Below are 6,674 nucleotides of genomic sequence, written 5' to 3' on the forward strand. Positions count from 1 at the left end.
ATGATGTTGAGGAAAAAAAAAAAAAATCCATGGGCTCAACGCCTGCACAGCCAGACCTATGTGGGAGATAGATTGTCATCCGAGTCTGGCTCTTCCTGGAAAGGAGGACGTGGCACAGGAGCCTGACCACACCTAGCTGCAGCTTGCCCCTCGTCGGCAGCAAGTCTGCCAGACGGGTGAGCCTGGTTCTGTGCGGCGATCACACAGGACCTCACGTGATACGTGTGCATGCAGGACCTCACGTGATACGTGTGCTTCTTCTTGCAAAGTAATACGTGTAACACGGAGATCCTCCTGCAAGGCCTGGCTGGACAGCTGTTGCTCCTCCCGGCAAGCATGTAGCTCAGCCGAGATGGTACGCTCAAGCTGCGCAAACCTCTCCTCTGCCCGCTCCCTCTGGGACATCATAAGGACACGCAGAGTGGATCTGAAGCATACTCCTCCCACAGGGCCTCCATGTGTGCCTCTGCGTGAGCAGCAATTGCTCGACGCAAAGACACCATCTCAGCCTGGCGTGCCCTGTCTGAGGCCGCCATGCCCAGCCTGAGCGAGCGGGCCGTGGACCGTGCCGCCTGCTGCTGGAGAAGCACCTGCCTAGCAGGGGGGAGCATGGATTGGGCCACACACTCCATGCTCTCAGTGATGTTCTCCATTGCTGCCCCCGGCCGTTCAGAATTGGCAGTCATGTCTTGCTCCCAGTCAGTATACAGCGGTTGCGCGCGGCGACCTCGTTGCTGGGCTTGACCCCTGCGGGACACAAGGACTGGGTGTCCTTGTTGTGTTGGCACTGCCCGTGGCTGCACGACTACATGCTCCCAACAACGTGATGGCCCAGGTACATCAGTGACTGGTGTGGAGGGTGACCCTGCATCCCGATCCACCACAGACGGAGATTCCAAGACTGTCTGACCCCTCAGTGCAGGTGTCGCGGACAGAGGAGTGCCCACACCAGAATCACTCACCCCTGACATATGGACCTGATGCTCATCCAACTCGACATGGACATCAGAGTGGTCATCAGGGCTGGACTCATTGCCAGCCAGAGACAAGATGGACTGTAGCACATGTGGGTTTTTTGTGGCCTACCACCCCACGACCCCCACTTGTGCCGGGTTGCTATAGTGATAACAACCCTGTGCCTGGCATGACAACACCATCCTATGGCTCCATTGCATCATCATCTGAAAACTAGAGAGAAAAAATGTCACTACACATGTTAGAAGCACACAACACAAACGCACACAGACACCAAACACATCAAACAGACATGTCACACACAAAAGAGAACCTGCCATGCATGCTGGATCAACTTGACACTGCTTATGTGATTACGCATGTAGAATGGTGTCATTTTGCACAAAAGTGGGTCGATGCAATGCAGCAATTTTGTACGTTACTTACTGTCTACATGTACAAGTACTTCATGATGTGTATCTGAAAATGGGAAGGCAGTGCAAGGTCAACTTCAGCCATCACGGTCAATGTGCATTCAATGGCTAGCATGGCTACAAGCAAACCACCACTCCCCCCACAGGTGCAAATGCAGGGATGCCTAGCATGGCATCAAACGGCTGAACATGGACCTGTGTATTGACAGACCGTGTAGACTAGCATCAACTGCATCATGTGAGTCAAGTGACAACACAGCAAATGATGATGGGACAGTAAACAGGACACATGATGAAACCTCCGGAGTACACCCACGTGTGAAGAAGACACTACACCAGTTGGACAGAGTCATTGGCCATTAAACAGACTGAGGCCTGTGACCCACACAGACTGTCGCACCCTAAACATGTGTGCGACTCAGGACTGAGCCACAGTGGACATGGGAAGGCTGATGAAATGCCATGCAATGTAGGTCCCCCTGGACTCCTACTACAATGATCATCCAGTCAAGGACACATAGGGGCATGAGTGGAATACACATGGAGCATGAATGGGCACTCATGTCCCTGCTGGGCATCTGACCTCGGCACAGTCCAAGTGAGACACCCTTCATCAAGTACAAAGGATGTACCACACAGCATATGTCTGGCAGATTGGCTGCTGGAAGTTAGCATGTACACAGGACGCATGAACAGTGAAATACTCAATGGCAAAATTGAAGCATACCAGTGCTAAGGTGGAATTGGGGTGCACAGGGGGGGTGGAGGGGCAAGGGAGCATGCCTACATGGAATACCTGCATGCAGGCAGAGGACACATGCACGTCAGTCATGCAATGACATAGTCCCTGGGCTGAGAGGAAGGTCACCCCACTGGCAGAAGGGCCAGTGAGCTGGAACATGGACTTGAGGGGCATGCTGGTGACCAGCATGTGAGTAGGGTGCAATAGTGGTGATGCGGACAGTCCCCGTCCGCTCCACATGTCCACCATCCAGCAGAGTAGACATGCATCAGTGAAGCATTGCATTACTTGCACATCAGAACCATGTACATGTGACATGTAGTGACAGTCATGCACAACACATCACACAAGTAAAACACACATGTCCACAACAAACACGCAGCAAAACTCACTGGACTGGGCATCAAAGTCTGGCATCTCTCCCACTCCTTCGACCGATTCAGATAGTATGAACTCCACAACGAGTGACTCATGCGGAGTGAGTTCTTCCTCCTCAGGTGCAGGCCCACTGCCAGTCACCAGAGTCAAGTTGTAATTTGAGGCACGCTTAGCCTTAGCGCTGCGTTTGAGGTCATTCCAACGCATTTTGCACTCTTGCGCCGTGCGCACCTCATGGCCGAATGCACTCACATGTTCCACAACTTGCTTCCGGTGGGTATCACGGTGGGCAGCCGTAGTCTGACAATTAGGACCCACTAGCATGTCACGGCTGTGGCCCAGCACGTAGTCCACGAGGTGGTCCAGTTCCTGGTTGTAGAAAGGCTTCTTCCTCGACGTGCTGGAGGTCATGGCTGTGTGTGGGGTCCCAGCCTGTGCTGCAGGTGCAACCTTCCTCCTCTTGGATTGTGGCGCAGACCCTGGCTGGCAAATGCCGCCCTGATCACTATGGCCAGTAGCACTGATGGATTGAGCCAAGGGTGTGGCAGGTGGAGGGACGACCAAAGGCCTGACTTGTGTCAGTGGCAGCTGGGTGCCCTCTAATGGACCCTGCGCAGCAACATCCGCTGTGGCAGGGTCATTGACCGCGACTGTCCTGGTTGGCAGACTCACAACCGGGGTGTTGTTGGTTGCATCTGCCCCTGCACTTGCCAACACCCGGCTGTTCGGGGCAGCAGATGACATTACTGCCCCAGGGACACGTGTCGTGGTCAGGGCAGACCTGCATGCTCTTATGGTTTCCCTCCTGGCCTGTTGGAAATCTTCCAAGGGCTGTTCAAGTGCCAACGCAGCCTGCGCTGGCAGACCCTGAGCCTGGGTGGTAGTGTCCACAGCTGCACCTGCAGCTACCACTACCCTTGAGCCCGTGGCAGTCGATGAAACAGACTGCCGGGTCACATGGGTGCCAGTGCCCGATGCAGAAGCTGCATCTCCCGGAACCACAGGGGGAGGTGGCATGACTGCACCGACACATGGCACAATATCGTGCACAAGTGGCACACCCCTGCCTATTCCCCCTCTGCGGCCACCCTGGACACCATGGAGTCCCCCTACTCCCTGGTCACCCCGGCCACGTCCCTGACCACGCCCGCCACGAGGAGGATGCCCAGCTGAGACGCCCCTCACCTTTGGTTGCCTCCCAACCATAGCACAGATGGAGTAGTGCTGGCACAGATGGAGGAGTACCAATGGGAGGTGTACACGACAATTGTCCTGGCCAATTGGGGTGAAGGGGGTGGGATGCAAGATGTTAACAGCCCCCCTGCACCTGAAAGGCTGTATGTGACCCCGGTGTTGTAGTGACGGCTCACGCAACACTCAGACACCCCAAAACTGTAGTAAAACCATGCACACAACCCTGCAGCCTACGTGCGTGGAACCAACCTCCCGCAGTACGCGGTGGCACCCAGTAACACGAAAAACGTGTACGCGTCGACACGCAGACTACTATGACCTCGAAAACGGGTGCGATATACAGGGGCATCCGCAGTGGGAAAAATAGTGTGCGCGGCTCACCGTCTGACTAACATGATAATGAAAAACACGCATAGCCAATACCCCCGCCAAAAGAAGAGATACATCCTTGATCTGCTGTGAAGTTGTGATGGCGCGCGAAACAACACGAAGTAGCAACACACGTCGGTCTCCACGAAAGGCACATACAGCGAACTGCTGGCCCCGCAAAACTTTAACCCATGCTGAGAGAAACGCCTGCGCGCGTCGCGTCACTTACGCGCTAAGGGCTTTTCCTCGGATTACACACATTCACACGCGGACGTGCAGTTTTTTCACACGCGCACTGAACCACTATGCCCACGTTACGAGGGAAACGCCCGCGTGCGTCGCGTCACAGACGTGCTTACGCGCTAAGCGCCTTTCCTCGAATTACACACTGACGTGCAATTTTTTCATGTGCCAATTCACTCTGTATCAAGCTTGCCACGCAAATACACACGGAAGACCACGCTCCTGCCCAAAAGGCCATTTTCCTGCCCCCAAGAGCCCTAAGCACACTCCCACCAGCCATCTGCTGCTGCCTGCCTCCTGCCCATGTGCCCTGCTATTTGGTGCCTGCACGTCAGCCATCTGCAGGGGTCCAGTTGCTGTGTCCACCCCTGCTGGAACAGAAGACTCCCGACTGGGATACCATCGCTCCACAGCCCAGCCCAGCCCCAGGACCCAATTGCCCACCCACGCCTGCCTTGAGGGTCGCCATGCCGGGGCAAACACCATCTGAGACCACTGGCGACCCCCAGTCAGAGAGGCAGAGGGCCACCAGCTTCAGTGAGAAGGAAGTTGGTGTCCTGGTGGAGCATGTCCTGGGGCATTATGATGCCCTCTTCGGAACATCACGCGCCAACACAGAAGGATGGTCGAGGATATGGGAGGATGCAGTGGTTGCCATCAACGTGGAGGAGGTGGCAACCCGCGACATCAAGCACGTCAAGAATCGCTGGGAAGACTTGAGGTCCAGGACCCTCTACACGGCAGGCGCCTCGCGGACGGGGGCGGGCAGCATGAGCAACATCCAAATGAGGGTCCTAGAACACGTAGCCCCAGTGCTCCACGCCCAGATCCTTCAGAGGCAGACCCGTCTGGAGTTGAGTGGTAAGTGGCCAAGCATTGCTGTGTGAAACAGGGCATGTGTCACAACCGCGGGTTCCTGGCGGATGTGGAACAGGTGGAAACATGGCCGCCAACGTGTTGTACTGTCCCGTTTCCTCCCTAAATGTCTATTGACGGTCTAGTTCTTTCCAATATGGCCGCTGCCTAGTGTATGTATTCTTTCCACTTTCGGCGGCTCGGCGCGTTGCAACTTTCTTGCTACCCTTGGTTGTCACGCTCCTTATTTCCCTTGGCGGTGTTCCGCCCATTCCTTGCCTTGTTTTCTTGGCTTCCTCCTTTTTCTCTCTCTGCCTCCCTCCGGACTCTCCTTCACCCGTTGCCATTATACTCCTGTTCCAGTTTAGCACTCTCTTCCTCCCGGTTCCTTCCGCTCTCACCTGCATCTCCCAGCTCTATCTGTAACTGATCACCGGACGGCTTCCTTGGACGCTTGCTTCCCTTCTCTGCTTCCGGATCGCTGGGATCGTCATCCACAGGGGTTTTTGTGCCGCTTAGGCTTTTCCCCTACTCCGTCTTGTCTGTCGCGGAGGGGAGTCTCTGTTGACCCGTTTCCGAGGTCACGGTGGCTTCCTTCCGAGGCCAGCCTTACCTACTGAAGAAGAGCAAGACTCACGGACATCGCACTCGTCGGAAGAGGCTGGACTACTCCTCTACAACAGGTGAGAAGGAGGGGGATTTTGGAGACACTCTGTGTTTGAGTGAAGAGGAAGACATAACCGAGGTATTGGAAAACTTACCCACCCAGTCTGATAAACCTGATAGCTTGCAACGCCAAAACCCCAACATGGTAACTCCCCAACAGCTACAGGAACTCGTAGCAGCGGCACAGACCCTTAACCAAGAAATGCTAACCCTTAAGACGGACAATGCCGCTCTTAAGCAAAGGGTAGACGCCCGAGAACAGCAAGCCACAGATCTTTCCCCTCTTCCCTTGGTGTCAGGCAAATTTGACGGTTCTGAAAGGAAGGTTAAACAATTTTTAGAAGCCTGCAACATTCATTTCGCCTTCAGACAGCACACCTTTGCCACAGACCATACTAAAGTGGGATTCATGATTACCCACATGACAGGGAATGCTTTGGCATGGGCCACTACCTTAGTCTCTCAATCTGACCCATTTCTTCAGAACTATGCGGCATTCAAAGATCTATTAAAGCAGACCTTCCTCTGCACCGAAAGCGCTCACATAGCGAGTGAAGACCTTCTGGATGTGCGTCAAGAAAGTTCAGACCTGCTCTCCTATATCTCATCTTTCAAGAGGTTGGCGGCTGAGGCCGGCTGGCAAGAGGAGGCAGAGTACACCATATTTCGAAGGGGTCTGAGTGAGGAGCTAAAGGATGAACTAGCCTGGATGCCTCGCCCTGACTCGTTCGCTGACCTCCTAAAGGCTGTGGTGCGAATTGATTTCCATTTGACCGAACGGAAGAATGAAAGAAGGAAGACCCACAATCTCGGTCCTTCCCTGGAAACGCATCCTTCTA

Source organism: Ambystoma mexicanum, chromosome 2p, assembly GCF_040938575.1.
Source record: "Ambystoma mexicanum isolate Mex_15411 chromosome 2p, UKY_AmexF1_1, whole genome shotgun sequence".
In the NCBI taxonomy this organism is placed as follows: domain Eukaryota; kingdom Metazoa; phylum Chordata; class Amphibia; order Caudata; family Ambystomatidae; genus Ambystoma; species Ambystoma mexicanum.